This window comes from Magnolia sinica, chromosome 14, assembly GCF_029962835.1.
Source record: "Magnolia sinica isolate HGM2019 chromosome 14, MsV1, whole genome shotgun sequence".
NCBI classification, from domain to species: Eukaryota; Viridiplantae; Streptophyta; class Magnoliopsida; order Magnoliales; family Magnoliaceae; genus Magnolia; species Magnolia sinica.
Genome location: NC_080586.1, coordinates 48,809,352 through 48,826,086, shown reverse-complemented (window position 1 = coordinate 48,826,086; position 16,735 = coordinate 48,809,352). Strand labels below are relative to the sequence as shown.

General features: G+C 38.7%; 1 long non-coding RNA gene across 2 annotated transcripts; it reads right to left on the bottom strand.

Annotated features, from left to right (window-relative positions):
- Nucleotides 1-11,485: 11,485 nt before the first annotated feature.
- On the bottom strand, nucleotides 11,486-14,109 carry LOC131225416 (uncharacterized). Of its 2 annotated transcripts, XR_009161345.1 has the most exons (5): nucleotides 13,609-14,109; nucleotides 13,362-13,495; nucleotides 13,030-13,069; nucleotides 12,595-12,684; nucleotides 11,486-11,919 (listed from the first exon to the last, which is right to left on the bottom strand). It is a non-coding gene; the product is annotated as an uncharacterized LOC131225416 (long non-coding RNA). The 2 variants fall into 2 exon arrangements; XR_009161344.1 differs by having other exon boundaries at nucleotides 13,362-14,105.
- Nucleotides 14,110-16,735: the final 2,626 nt, after the last annotated feature.

Genomic DNA, 16,735 nt, shown 5'->3' with positions numbered 1-16,735 from the left:
AGGAATCGCATTACCACATGCTAATAATAGAACAAAGATATACGGGATGCTGACCAATCCTCACGCCGATCGTGAATATCCTTTATCCCATAAATATGAGAAATGGACTGTTTGAAGGAAATTTCCGACCGTCTAAAGTTCAACGTACATCTTAATCCTATTTCATTACTTAAGAAGTATGAAGTTTAGGATGGAAATTTTTTTAATTTATTGAGATCCACATAGCAAACGGCCTAGATCTCACATGCTTATGCCATGTTAGAGCGTAAGATGCAATGAATATTTACTATTTTCTCTCGCGCGAATAGTTGTAGTATTTATCGTTTATGAGGTTGTTTAGGATCATGATCTGCTACAACACATGTTTGTAGACAGACCGGTGCAACACTCGACCTATGTGGGTCAACCATAATGCGGACGTCATCCAATCAGTCCACCAGTTTCCAAGCCTCGTTTTAACGCCTGAACCTAAAAATCAGGACGATTTAAAGCTTATCTGATTTGTACTTGGTGAAAGGACGTTCACCATAGAAACATATCTACGGCCACCCCACTCTTTGCATGCCATCCAATCCGTTATTTGGTTCAGGCTCATTATGCTGAAGATAAGTGTCAAAAATAAGTGTCAAAAATAAGTCTCAGAAAATATCTCGTATTCCCAAAAATAGTAAATTTGTTGGTTTTAACCGTCATTTTATATTTCTGCCTCTGTACAGTAGACCACTTAGGATTTAGATTGATTTTATTCTTATGTACGGTGAAAATAAGGTTTCCTAACTGATGGGTGGAGTTGATTTTACACATACATTAGGTTTAGATCAATCTTCAGTGATGCACTGTCTTCCTTCAACAAATGTTGTAGATGATCTCGGTCCAGTTATTTGAACTAATTCAAAAAGACGTGGCGTGGCGCTCTAGGGTTTTCAAAAAACTGAAAAAGAAAAGCCTTTGTGCTCCGACATGGGGAGATGGTTCATACTCAGGCACGTATAAGCGTTGCACATTTTTCAAAGGTTAAGTTTGTCTAAACTGTCCAAATTATTATACTACTTTCAGATGGACTATATAGTATCATATTTCTGAGATTAATGGACATTTATTGGACTGTTAAATGAAAATTTTTAATGGTCCACCTTAAATGAACAAATTTTCATTAATTATATACTTATGGTTTCAAATTACCTACAATGCTTTCAAATATTCGACCATTTATTTAGTGGATATGGATCATCCCAACCGTGGACATCGTTGACAGAAAGATCATGACCTGAAAATCGCCATGATCTAAAGGATCAAGATTTTTACCCTTAAATTTGAACAGCGTACCATAATATTTTATTTATCCATTAGACGATCACCAGTTTGGATGGTTAAGATCGTCCGATCAGTGTGGTTTTCAGTATATGCTCCATCTTGCAGCGGGATCCACCATTGGAAGGTTCATATTGACTTCGATTACGATGGATGAATTGAATCATCGTTTTTAAAAAGGGAGCAAGCGGCCTTAATTGACGAAAGCGGATTGCGTGCTGAGTAAACGTCGTGGGGCTCACTATGCATGTATGGGATGCTGATTATGTCCTACCCAATCGCGTCCGAGCAGGGTTCTGAGGCCCAACGTGATGTAAGTGTTTTATCCACGACGTTCATTGCTTTTATCAGATCATTTTAAAGTATGATCTGAAAATTGAAGCATGTCCAAAGTTCCAGTGGACCACGCCAATGAAAGTTGTACTGGTAATGACACCCACCGTTGAAACCTTTCTAAGGGTTACTGTGATGTTTTTTTACCATCCAACCTATTTATAGCGTCATGTAGACGTGGATTAAGTGAAAACAAAAATATCATATTGATCCGAAACTTCTCCAGCTCCCAAGAAGTTTTTAATGGTGTACGTTCAATCCTCACTTTGTAGTCCATTTAATAACTGTGCCTACCTCATTTTTATAAAACACATACATCACGTTAGGCCCTACAAAGCCCTGCCCGGATGGACTACTGTGCGGGCGGGGCTAGGACACAAATGCGAATTGCGTCCTACCCCCGCCCGTCCTACCCCCGCGCGCACAGTAATCCGTTCGGGCAGGGCTTTGTAGGGCCTAACGTGATGTATGTGTTTTATCCATACCGTTCATCGTTTTTCTCAGATCATTTTAAGATATGATCCAAAAATTGAGGTAGGCACAGGTATTAAATGGACCACAAAGTGAGGATTAAACGTACACCATTAAAAACTTCTTGGGAGCCGGAGAAGTTTCGGATCAATATGATATTTTTGTTTTCACTTCATCCACGTCTAATGACGTTATGAATAGGTTGGATGGTAAGAAAAAAAATCACGGTAGCCCTTAGAAAGGTTTCAACGGTCGATGTCATTATCACTACAGCTTTCATTGGTGTGGTCCACTGAAGCTATGGACGTGCTTCAATTTTCAGATCATACTTTAAAATGATCTGATAAAAAGTAATGAACGACGTGGATAAAACACTTACATCACGTTGGGCCTCACAAAGCCCTGCCCAAACGGATTACCATCTGGGCAGGGGTAGGACGTAATCAGCATCCATCTTATCAATGCCGTCCATCCATTTTTTCTGCTCATTTTAGGGCACGATCCCAAAAGTGAAGAATATTCAAGGTTCAAGTGGACCACACCATGGGAAATAGTGTGGGGATAATGACTTCCACCGTTGAAACTTGCTTAGGGTCCACAGTGATGTTTATTCATCTAACATGTTCATATTGTCACACAAATATGGACGAAGGAAACAAATATTATCTTGATTAAAAACCTCTGTGGCCCCTAGGAAGTTTTCAACGATGAGTCTTCAATTCACACTGTTTTCTATTGTGTGGTCCAGTTAAACTTTGGATATGCTTTAATTTTTATCCCACATCCTGAAATGATATGTTGAAACATATGAACAGCGTGGATAATACATGCAAATCACGGTGGAGCCGAAAGAGTTTACTCTGTAAGCCGTAGCGTACTAGTCACTCAGTACGTAGTCCGCTTCCTTGATTGACTAATTGAATTATTTCAAAATTCAAATTTGGAAAGGGAGCAGATTGCCTGTGATCCCGGGCGCTGAGAGACTATATGCCTTTGCTGTGTTGGGTCCACATAGATGTTTGTGACAAATTCACTCCGTCCATTTGTTTTGAAAGATCGCAATAGGACAGGATTCGAAATATCAGGTATATCCAATACTCAGGTGAGGCACACCAACAAAACAATGGGAACAACAACGTCCACCGTTGAACTCTTCCTAGAGCTGACCATGATGTTTATATGTCATCTAAACCATTCATAAAATTAGTACTATTGTAGGTAAAAGTATCATAAAATTATTACTGTTATAGGTAAAAGTGTACTGAGCTGATGCTCGAAACATAGCAAAGTGATAACCAAAGGAAACTCGTCGATAAGAGTCTAAGAATCGAATCTACCTCCGAGGCCACCCTGAGTCCCAACCACAAATCCTGACATTAACCTCGGTCTCAATTACCGACCTCGACCTCGGTCTCGAGTACCGACCTCAATCTCGGCCCCGGATATCGACCTCAATCTCAGTCTTGGGTACCAACCTCGACCTCGGAATAAAGGGCATCTAGAGATAAACCCGCACCATATTTGAGCGAAACTGTCTAGCGAGATCTCAGCCGAATGTCACGCCGATCGAGGCTCAATCAGAGAAATATCCGAAGGCAGATTCACACCACGATACATGTCCCTCCAGCAAACAACCCAAAAAGCTTATAAATATACTCCCTACCATGGAAAAGAGGTATGCACAAATACCCTGATTTGACTATGCCCACTGTAAGCCCATAAGCCTAACTTAGGCATTGGAGGGTGGTCCACGACCACTACCGATGCCCCCCAGTGTCTCTCCATCTCTTTTGCAGGTATTCAAAAGGCTCGTAGCCGGTGAAGAAGGATCGACTAGACTTGAGCATCAACAGTTTGGCACCGTCCGTGGGAACGACAACAAATCCGTTCAGAAGTTACCATCATATCCACTTTACAATAGCTAAAGGAAGGAAAAATGCCTTAGCCATAATCAGCAAACCAATTCATGTGCCGGATGAGCGGCTCGAAGATCCTCAAGCCCTACATTCAGACCAATACATCGACCCCCCCTCCCGCAGTGGCCGTTAAGAGGTCCCTCAATAAAGGAGGTCGGCTCATCTCCTTGGATACCAAGTGGAGGTCTTAGTCAGCAATGTGGATCGAATAATGCGTATATCGGAGAGGCAACAACCACTCCCTGACTAGGGTGTGGAAGTAAGCGATGCTACCAAGCAATTCCAACCTCCCCAGGTACCTCATGATCCACGCGCAATGAAGGACCGCCCAATACGATACGGGCAGACCCCTACACATACTATGGGAACGACCATACATGTTGAGTCTAACTTGTGCCATACAATAGAAAAAATGAGGCGAGAGAAGGCCCCCAAGGTCGTGGCGAAAAGCGAGGTCCTGTGGGAGGCAGAACTTAGAGAAATCTAAGGTCAACTTGATAATATTCAACAGGCGGGTCAAGCTAAGGCCTCTACCTTCATTGAAGTCATATTGGAAGAAATCAAGCCTCTATTCACTAACAACATCATGCAATCCCTACTCCCAGAAATCATGCCTATAGTATAAAGGGTTTACCACGATTGCGCTTAAGGAAATAAGGAATGAAGGCTATGTCCTAAAGGGGGGGTGATTAGGACTTATTTAAAAATTATAACCCTTTTAAAAACGTTATTGCCTCGCTTAAACTAATTTTCAATTAAACTAAGCAAGACAATTTAACTCTAAGGCATCCAAGCCAATAGAGGGTCCAATTACATAAATTACAAATGATTTGCAAATAAACAACTAGTCTACATCAAGATAGTGTATATATGTGTGTGGGATGTGCTTACTGTTAACACTAAGCATTCATCTAATTATGCATATATAATTAAGTATTCAACCATATAAGAATAATTAAACAAGTGCGTAAATGATAATCTCAAACACAATCATATATAGTGGTTCGGTTACTTACCTACTTCACTCCTATCAAATACACTCAACCCATGAGTGTACCGGATTTCACTATTAGAGGTTTTAAATCAGGTTCACCTCAAAGCTTTATACCCTACACAAGGACTTTAAAATTTAAGCTCTACTCCCGAGTCAAGGTCCTACATAAGAACCCGATGATTTAAGCCTTACATAAGAGCCAAGGTCCTACACAAAAATCTAAAAATTTAGGCTCTACTCTTAAGATATGGTCCTACACAAGAAATCGATGATTTAGGCCATATGCAAGAGCCAAGGTCCTACACAAGAACCTGGAAAGTTAGGCTCAACTCCTGAGTCAAGGTCTTGCACAAGAACCTTGTGTTTTAGGCTCTACTCCTAAGCCAAGAACGTACACAAGAACTTAGGATTTTAGGCCCTACACAAAGGCCAAGGTCCTACATAAGAACCTAGTTTGAGTTTGGGTTTACAAACTCTTACCCTCAATCCTACATAAGGAAAGAAAGTAAAAATGGACACTTAAATATAACAACTTACTTGTTGGATTGAGCCCTTTTTGTAGCACCTTCTTGGGTAGCTTAATTGTCATTCTCCCGTGCTTTGATCAACTCCTCAATGCTCCCCCGATCATGATGTCGCTACTATGTCAAGACCTTAGTTCCAAGATCAACCACCTTACATATGATTCTCCTTCGAGATGTCTAAGGTGATGGGAGGTTGGAATCCCCATTAGAGTTGTAATCTTAAGGAAGATTGGTTAGAACTCAATGGAATAGAGGCTTGAGATGGATGATATGAACATGGAATATCCTAAGCTTCTATTGCACCAAAAACTCATCAAAATGCCTAAGAGTCAATTGCCCTTTATAAAAAGTTTGAGCTTAAACGATCAAAAAACGGCTCTGTCGATGTCATTGAAGGTCCTTAGATGTCATCAAAGATAGCTTCGATGCCATCGAAGGTTTCCTCGATGCCATCGATGAATCCAGATATTTATATTGATTTGTCGCTGGACATATTGGAGAATTTCTGATGTCATCGAACTTACCCTTTGATGTCATCGAAGGTGTCCTCGATGTCATCAAGAAAGTCAGCAATAAATTTGACTTCTTTCTCGAAAATTTTAACTCTCAATCAATGTCATTAAGGGGTCCTTCAATCCTATCGAACTTATCCTTCAATGTCATTGAAGATGGTCTCAATATCATCGAGAAAATTAGAACAAATGTCATTTTTTTGTTAGACAATTCTGACTCTCAATCGATGTTATCGAGCAGGCATCGAAGGCACTTCGATGGCAGCTCAATGCCATCGAAGACTCATAAAAAACTGTTGTTTCGGGCTATCTTTTATATAGTAGTTCCGAACATCTTTTAGCCTTATTTATCATGTTTCCCTTGGTTTTCTAAGGCTAAAGGATGATCAATTAAGTATTCTTATTAAGCCTACATCATCTAGAGGTCTAAGGTTATTTTGGGTCAAGGGTTAAGGTCACCAAGGCACCTCATTTACTTGTTCTTTACTCCTTGATACTCCGTCTTCGCTTGGGTCTACGGTCTTCACTTTCTAAGAGCTCAACCGACTATGTGACACAAAGACTCACGTGATTGACAAACATGGTGCAAAAATCAGTGCACTAACACTCCCGTCCAGGTTCCGAATGCCGCAGATCACTCCATACTCCGGGTTCAGAGACCGAGATGAACACCTCAAATCCTTCAGGGCCTGGATGAAACTCCACGGAGCTTCGGGGCCCTGATGTGCAGAGTGTTCTCCCTTACCTTATTGGGAGCAGCGCAGAAATGGTATAGACAGCTAAAGCCAAAATCTATCAGCTCCTTCGCCCAGCTCAACAAGACTTTTGTCACACAATTCATCAGCGAAAAGGACAGGAGAAAATCCTCAACTCGTCTCCTTACGATTACACAGAGGGAGGACAGGCTACTAAGATATTATATTGTCCGTTTTAATGCGGAAGCACTACAAGTCGACGAGTACTCCGACAAGATAGCTCTTACTGCCATGATTACTGGCCTCAAACAGGGAAAGTTCCTCTTCTCAATTGGCAATAACCCCCCAACCACCCTAGTCGACCTCCTCAATCAAGTTAAAAAATATTCAAACGTCGAGGAGCTCTTCAGGTCGCAGAAGGCTACTTGAAGCACGAATAGTGCATCTAAAGGAAGGAAATGAAATGAGGAAGATGAGTCATTTGCTGTTAGCAACAAAAAGAAAAAAAATGATGATTGGAACAGAGGCTAGCATACAAGCCGACGAGTAGAAAACTAATTCCACTCGTATTGTCACGCCCCGAATTCGAAAACCGGGCTCACAGAATTCCTGATCACCGAATCCGGCACCGACAGCCTCCGTAGTACCCCATTGTCGGCTTCCAATGCCCATACGCTAGATTCTTATCCTGGGATCCTACAAGGAGGATTTTCAGTGAATTTTTTTTTTGTAAAGGAGCATAACCACAAGCATAACCAAGTCATAACCGACAACATCAACATCACATATCCACTAATATAAACATTCAAGTACAATGCTGAAAGGAAAATACATAAATAGCAAAATCTCCAAAGTGATCTGCCACAAGCTCCTGCCTCAATGCTACTGCGACCTAACGTCACTTGCAAGCAACGGTCGTGCATAAGCTTATAAAAAGCTTAGAGGGTGGTGTTAGTGTGTGCGCAAGATAAGTGTCAAGCACACAAATATCAGAGTAAGCAGAAATACTGGCAAATCCATAAGTTATACAATATCGGAGTATGCAATGTAGATCGGCTATGCAAATGCAGAGTCAGAGAGTCAAATATCAGACGCCGAGGATGCAATGCAATATACAATTTCTGACAAACCATGATTACCATCAGCCTCATCTAAGCCATATAAACGCAGAAACATAACAACTCAAATGTCATATGCCACGGATGTAATGCAATATACAGATCCTAGCGAGTCCATAATATCATCAACCTTATTCAGGATATGCAATACAGAAGTATAGTAAATCAAATGTTATATGCTGAGGATGCAATGCAATATGCGGTGTGAATGAAATGACCAAGCGAAAATGTGAAGTCGGGATGGTAATACGTAGTATTGCAAGCTGTGTGGTTCATCATAAGGGACTTCTATCCAAACTGGCCCATACCTGATTTGGATAGCTGGACACAATGTGGTAAACTCCTGATCTCAGGTTAGTCTCGTACCCAATCGAAATCATAGCTATTGCGAGGGTACACATAATGATCTAGTTGCGCACCACCAGCCCGAGTGGATAGTGAATGAATGAATAAATGAAATACTGAGTACGCGACTCCTACTCAGTAAGTCCACATATCAGCATCGTACATCTCTGGGATCATCACCGGGGTCTAGTACACTCCACACTAGCCGCCACCTCCCTAGCCGTGCAACTAAGTGAGTGAAAGAGACCTTACTACCCACCTGACCAGTAGTCTGCCAATACCTATTTGGCTCGTCGATAGTGGACCTATTTGCAAGCTGGTCAAACTCAGCCTAGCTTACAGCCCCCTCACTCGGGCAGATAAGGCCACACCCCCTTCCAACCGACCACGAAACAGTGGGAGACGCGGCCTAATGGTATACGACCCTCATGCGCTCATGTATCCACTCAGTCTAGACGTTGGAGCGTCTCCTGGCTATAGAGGTTTAGGGACTTTCACTCACGGACAACTAATGTGCCTAGATGCTCGAACCAAACATTTTTGGTGTCCCATTTGGCCATCCACGACATGCATGTGGAGGCCACAACCTTGATGTCACTAGGGTGAATAGTAGTCATGTCACACAAATGCGAGATGCGAGTGAATACTTGTTAACTTGTAATAACTTGTTATACATTTCCACTGCACCTACCTCGATTTTAATAATCTTGATTTTATCATTTTAATAATTTTAATACGATTTGTAAAACAATATTAAAATTTTGACTTGACTTGAACAACTCGCTTGATCCCAGCTCAACTCGACTCGAACTAATGAACCGAGGTGAGCTAAAACGTGAGCTCAAAGACCGAGTCGAGCTGAGCTCGAGCTTGGGTCATGGTCGGGTCAAACTAAGCCGAGCTTAGCCTAGCTCAACTCAAACTCGACTTGTGTTCAACTCTAGGCCATGCAAATCAATGGGTTGATTAGTCAGTCAGTTGTGATTCTATGTTTGTGGCCCACTTAATGCTTGGAATTTCATCACTTTTTGCCAAAGTATATATTACAACGAACTTATTACAATCATTGTGTAAAACATCACATGTACATTAATTAGAGATATTAAAATTTATTTAGTAATTAAATACAAACTCACGTAAATATACTACATAATTTTAAGTGCATAGATATTCTGAAGAATTCCAAATCTAAGGAATTTTCAATTCCAATATTCTGAATCTACAGTGTCAATGGAAGTATCTAGGAAGGTAGGGCCAGTACCAAAAAGGACATGGATAGAAGTACTAAGTAAAAACTTAGAGATTAATGGTGTGCCAGAAGGTATGGATGGCCCTTGTTATAGTGACATAGCATAACACGATTTATTTAACCAGCCCCAATTAATTAGGATAAGGCTTAGATGACGATGATGATAAATTCCAACACCCAGTAGTCCATACCCCTTCCAAAGGCGATGATGATACACTCTCATGTTGTTAAGTGTGTTTAAGGTTTTGTAGTAACAAACATTATCACATTGTTACTTGTTAATTTGTAATAACTTGTTATACACTTCCATTGCACCTACCTTGGTTCTAAAAACTTAATTTTATCATTTTAATGATTTTATTACGATTTGTAATACAAAAATAAAATTTTGATTTGACTCGAACAGCTCACTTGATCCCAGCTCAACTCAACTCCAACCAATGAACCCAGGCGAGCTAGAGGCGTGAGCTCGAAGACCGAGATGAGCTGAGCTGAAGCTTGGGTCATGGTGGGGTACAGAGCTTAGCCTAGCTCAGGCTAAGCTCAACTCAAACTCGACTCGTGTTCAGCTCTAGGCCATGCAAATTAATGAATTGATTAGTCAGTTAGTTGTGATTCTATGCTTGTGGCACACCTCAAGCTTCCAATTTCATCACATTTTGCCATAGTATATATTACAACGAACTTATTACCATCACTGTGTCAAACATTACACGTAGATTAATTAGAGATAGTAAATTTTATTTAGTAATTAAATTCAAACTCATGTAAATATGTTACATAATTTTAAGTGCATAGATATTTTTGGATCACAAGGGATTCAGAATCCAACGGCCGAACACAACTGGAGAATTCCAAATCCAATGAATTTTCAATTCAGGTACTTTGAATCCACGGTGTCAATAAAAATATCTAGAAAGGCAGTGCCAGTGCCAAAATGAGAATGGACAGAGGTAATAAGTAAAAACTTGGAGACGTATGGTCTGCGAGAAGGTATGGCCCTTGTTACAGTGATATAGCATAACAGGATTTATTTAACTAGCCCCAATTAATTAGGATAAGGCTTAGATGACGATGATGATACATTCCAACACCCGGTAGTCCATACCCCATCCAAAGACCTCGAAATTGACATTGTAGCCCACTTAATGGATGGATCATCATTATTTTTGGAAAATCCATTTCTATTATGGGGTAACCTTGTTAGACCGGTTGGATGCCATAAAAACACCAGTGGGCACACCACACAACTAGTTGCAGGTGAGACCACCCTCACATAATGGAATTATAGGTCACCTTCCGCAAAGTGGTATTTGCTAAGCACATTAGTCCTTCTGTTAGGAAATTCATCGATCCTAACCATTTAAATGGTGGACCGCTATGTATATGAGTATTAAAATAAAATAAAAATAAAAATAAACTTTCTAACCCTCTATTAGAGGGGCACCAGTCAGAATTTCAAAGTATAGGAAATTCCTGTAGTGAAGATTTTAGAAGCAGCGACACCAGCTGTATATCTTATAGTGAAGATCAGATGAACAGTCGAGATTACAGATCCATTGCATTACATGTATGGAAATCTAAGTCCTCAGCAAACTGGAGCCACGAGCAATACCTTATGATTCCTAACGCATGCTGCAGACACAAGTTCCTGAAACTGGAGTCCAATGGTTTGATGAGAGTTAACCATTTACCACTACAAGAAAAACTGGCCTTAACCGCTGGCAAAGGCCCCGAAAACCGCCGCCATAGCCTTTGCCTGCGGTTTGCTAACAGCCGGTAAGGCCTCGGTCGGTAAAGGCTTTACTGGCGGTTGTGCAGGCCGCCGCTGCATGTGGGATTTACCAAGGGTTTGTACGGCAGGTTATGGTATTTGAATTTTTGGCTCTTGATCCATGTGAGACTGATTTAACTTTACTAACACTGATATTAGCATTTAGGCTCCTAATTCCATAATGCATATGCATTTGTAAACGCATCTATAATTGTGATTTGTTTTTTTTTTTTTTAAATAAAATTTCCCTATGCCTTACTAGTTAAGCTCTCTTTTCCATTGCCTATGGCAGCTTCATGTTGCCTGCAGTTTTGGATGTACAGGCTCATTAGATTGCAAACATTCAGTTTATAATAAAAAGAGGAGGAAATGACACAAAATAGATGCCCGACTCACAGTGAGTCCGATTTTATGAGTTCTGCCTCTCCAACTCATAAAATGATGGACCTTATCATTGACCTTTTTGGTCAAGGCCCACTTGATTTCACATTCCTCTTAGGAAGTCGATTGTGCCTAGTGATTGTTTTCCTAATAAAAAATACATGCCTATGTGGCCCCTTCACATGCATCGAGCTGCCGCGAATAATATTTACAATAATAAATCGAATAGTTTCAAAATAATAATAATAATAATAAAATCCATCGATCTATAGCTCCCATTCATCCATGCCTAAAACCTACAAAACAAAATAGCGAAAAGAAATTAATTGGTATCAGAGTTAGAGATTGGAATTCAACTCAATATTGCATCAAAATACATATTAAAGCAATCAAAAACTTACTTATTTCCAAGAGCCTATGTAACTTGTACAGAGGAAAGAAGTGTCCTAGCTATCTTTACTTTTATTCTAATAGAACATACAATTGCCAATGAAAACAGTAACATTTTAATCAAGAAGTGCCTTGTAATCTTCAGTTTCAGTTTGATACACAATGGAAAATGAAAACCTGAATTTCCAGGAAATGAAAAGGAGACTGGAGACCCATGCTTCGAGATGTAAATAGCAAATATGGGTGCAATAGAATATAAGATTTTTTTATTTTAAATCAAGAGGTATAAAATCTGATGGGAAGTAAAAGGGCAAATGATGGTACAATTCAGATGGATAAAACTGAAATTCCCAACAATTCAATCTACTGATAGCTAGCAAATATCATATGAGAGAGTACAAGTAATGAAAAAGTTTCCAATGCTAGGAACAAGGTCAAATGATTTCATACCATTCCCAATCAGTTGATGTACAGAGGCATAAGAATGAACACAGCTGGTCTGATCTAAATACGTAAAAGGCAAACAATAGCTTTTTTTTAAAGGCAAACAGAAATAATGTTTACTTGTCTCTTCAACTTACTGTTTGGATGAAACATTCTAGAAACAAACCGAACTGTTGGTGGCTTATTTGGATAATCCTCTGTAAACTGAGGTGTCAATTTAAATGTACCTGAAGGGTTCAAAGAAATTTAAAACACAATTAAATCATTTTGTAATAGTCAACACATGAAACATCAAAACCTACTCATAAATGCAAGCAACCTAAAGTTGAACAGATGTTAACAAAACCACTCAAGTGATTGCAACAGAGCACATTGCAAGAAAGAGTCTTCACCTCAAAATTGCATTTCAAAAAACCTGCAAAATGGGATTTTAGAATACACTCAAATCCCAAAACACCATTGGCAGGAAGATATGGTGAATTCCATCACGTTATTCATAGAAATAAATGAAAAGAACAAGAAATATGGAGCACATCATAAACTTATGGGATCTTGGGTGGTTTGATCCTCACCATAATAGTAGGTAGACAGAATAGTGATCCTCTCAGTCAGCTGAAAATGAAAGAACCATCAGTTCCAATGTTTTGAATGGACAAAAAACTCTAATCAGTTATTTATCTGTTGAAATTATTAACTTGTTAAACATACGTGAAGCAATGAAATAATCAAGTACAGAAACAAAATTCCAAACCCAAGATAAACTACAGATAATAATTTCTCTGCATCACTCTGAAAAGAACGTCAACTTGAATGTAAATATCAACATGGAATAAGATGCATAAGGATGGTGTGCATGCTTAGTGAAATGCTGAAACAGAGATGCTAAACAGAGTCCAAAACTCACCAATTGACTAAGAGCCCAATCTAGCATGTTCCAGACATTAAATTCAAGTTTCAGTTCAATATAGACACACCACTGCTTTATTGAAGAAAGACAGAACTAAAATGGTACAGGTCCCGACACAAATATCCTGATGACTGCAAGAAGGTTTTTAGTACATATCGTGTCCATAAAAGAAATGATTTCACATGCCAAAGTAAAAATCTACATTAGTCTTGTGAGTTGCTTTCATGATTCAAAGGTATTTCACCTGCATGAGCCGCCCCAAAAATCCAAACCATCTTCACTAGAGGGACAATAAAATTCAAAATGGATTTGATACAAAAAACATGTTACTTAGTTGTACAATAGATCAATGATTCTACAAACAAGAAATATATTGTTAAGTGTCATACGCTGCCAGAGTATCAAATAACTCCCTATATACGTAATGCGCATCTCTTAACAATATACACAGGTATTCAGCAATGACAAGTGGATTTGCATAAATTTTGATATGACCTTGCAATATAAGTCAACTCAATAAACATACAAAGCATACATCATATGGTTATCAAGATTAGCAACTTCATTCTCATATATAACAACTCTGAATAAACTGTAAATGCCAAGATTGTTTATTTTTCTTCTAAAAAGTGGAGTTGGAGCATTTTGACAATAATCCTATCTAGAAAAGTGACTCAAATATGAAGATGAATTTCAATCTTTATGACCTCTAATTGCATTTTGACGAAATCCCCGTCTAATTTACTATTGAATTTCTAATTTACTATTGAATTTTCTCTCTATTTCATGGAAATTAGGCTATGTTTGGTAGACGCCTAGAAATAAGTTCATCTCATTTTAGTTAACAGTAATAATTATGTATAAGAGATCTTGGATGAACTCGTGTATTAGAGATAAATATCTCTAACACAATCATTGTTAACTAAGACGAAAGATGGCGTCATGTATTAGAGATTCAAGGCCTGACCATCCACTACAAAATGTACATTAAAAATGCTTCCAACAGCCACTTGAAAGGAGATGAGAAAACCATTTAAAATTTCACATGGAGTATTGACATTAACCATGCATTTGTTGCATCAAATTTCAAGGTGGCACATGATATAATCAAATCAATTGGTATACTATAGATAATTAGCATAACCCAATATCACTTACTTGTGGAGAAGAAGAAATACACCACACAAGACAAATGTGCCCGCGACAAGGATCCAACCAATGACTACCAAGCTACAGCAAGTAGGAATCAGGCATTGGGTCAGATAACCAATGACAATAAAACATGAATGTTATGAAAAATTGCTGCAAGCAAAGAGGAAATATGTGGTCTTGAGCCTCGGCTCACTGATTTATGGCCAAGCTTGGGTGAGAGGTGCTACATAACGTGCTACAATTATCTGTTTAAAAAAATCAGCAATCTTACATGTGTGGCCCATCTAATGAATGGATCAGCCTGATGCTCTTACTTTTTGTACAGCAAGCCCAGCTTACCTATTCAAAAACTTTTTGCTGATTTGGATTTTTCATGGAACTCTGTCCAGCACCTCATATACCTGTTTGGCAGCAACAAAATGTCAAATTTGTTTCACAGTTGTTCTCTTAAAAGAAAAGAAAAGAAAAGAAAAAACTGTGTGACTTGTTACTGCCGTTGAAATGTTTACAAACATCAGGGTACATTACCTATAATGGACATGGGATGAAGGAGTTCGTTCATCAAAGGACTTCGGCTTATCTTAGTCAGGAGGACTGGCATGTGCATGAGATGACAGTGAGGCAAACACTTGATCAGAGTCATTTTCATTTTGTCAATGGCCTTTTCTCTTTGAAACATTTTTGTTGAGTTTTTAGAATTCCAGTTTAATTTCAGTTGAGTTTTTAGAATTCTAGTTTAATTTCTGTTGAGTTCCATGCCTTAAAAAATTTTCAATTTTTAGAGAAGAATTCTCATTTGGTTTATGTGAAAGTATATGCATTCAGTGGCTAATGATATTCACAAATTATGTGCAGAGATTGCCGAACATATAACGAAATCATAAGGACTCAATAGTTTTTTAAGGTTTTGATCTAGGACATTGTGCACTTTTTCCTCCAACGTTCTTGCTACTTTCTTGTATGCATTAACTAATGTTTTTGGTATTTGGGATATCTGAACACAGAAATTATGAACTGAGTAAACTGAAATTTAAATTAGAGAAATGATCCAGTGCTCCCACAGCTCTACAAATCATGTGCTCCCAATTGCATATGGCTACCTATACAGAGCAATCCCATTCTTCAGCTAATGCAGTAGCAATTTTTACAAGAGATATGCTGAAGGAGACACTACAAGAAGTACAAATGTATCAAGCTTAACAAATATTTTGCTTTTCCTAATACTTGGATGAAATTATATGACAATCAAATGCTCATTGTCATTAAAGCCCTGTTTTTTCAGGTCCAAATTGAAAATGATATAATTACAATTGAGAAACGAGAAGCAGGATTGTTTCTGTCTCAATTTATTTACACTCCATAGGGAAACAATTGAAACCCAAGTTAAGAAAAACATGTACCTACTCCCATCGGTAAAGTAAATGAGACAAAAAAGCAAGTTACAGATATTAAGAAATGAAATATAATTAAATAGCATAATTATAGAAACTTGTGAGACAAGACAGTAGATTCAAAGATTCTTTCCTTTCTAGTGTCTGGAACATTTTCCGAAAAAAACTGTAAGCCACTCAATTAAAAACTGATAATCTGATATGCTTCCAGGGTTGTTTCTGTCTCAATTTATTTACACTCCATAGTGAAACAATTGAAACCCAAGTTAAGAAAAACATGTACCTACTCCCATCAGTAAAGTAAATGAGACAAAAAAGCAAGTTACAGATATTAAGAAATGAAATATAATTAAATAGCATAATTATAGAAACTTTTTCCCTGCAGTTCCCAGGTTTCAAAGGTCAAGCACATGGAAAAGGATCAAAGGTAAAACCTAATATCTCCTTATTAATGGAGCAAATGCAGTCTCCTCATAGATCCAATGAACTATCCCCAAAGAGTGTCAATAGTACACACAAATAACCTTTAGTTCATAGATATCTTATAGAAAACATAACAAGCAACTGTAAAAGTTGAGTTCCTAATGCAATAAATAATGGAACTGACACGGTATAGTGACATCATACCTGGAAGTACTGATATTAGCAACTTACCACTCTGTGTAGTTGATCAGCTGAACGGTGATTTCCTTCTGTTCTTTGATGGCCTCTCTAATTTTATAGTTGTATCATTCCCGTGCAGCAAATTAGGATGCAGATTTCATACTACTTGTATCGTTCCCGTGCAGCAAAAAGCTCTGTGGAGCCTACTGTGCTGTGTATGTGACA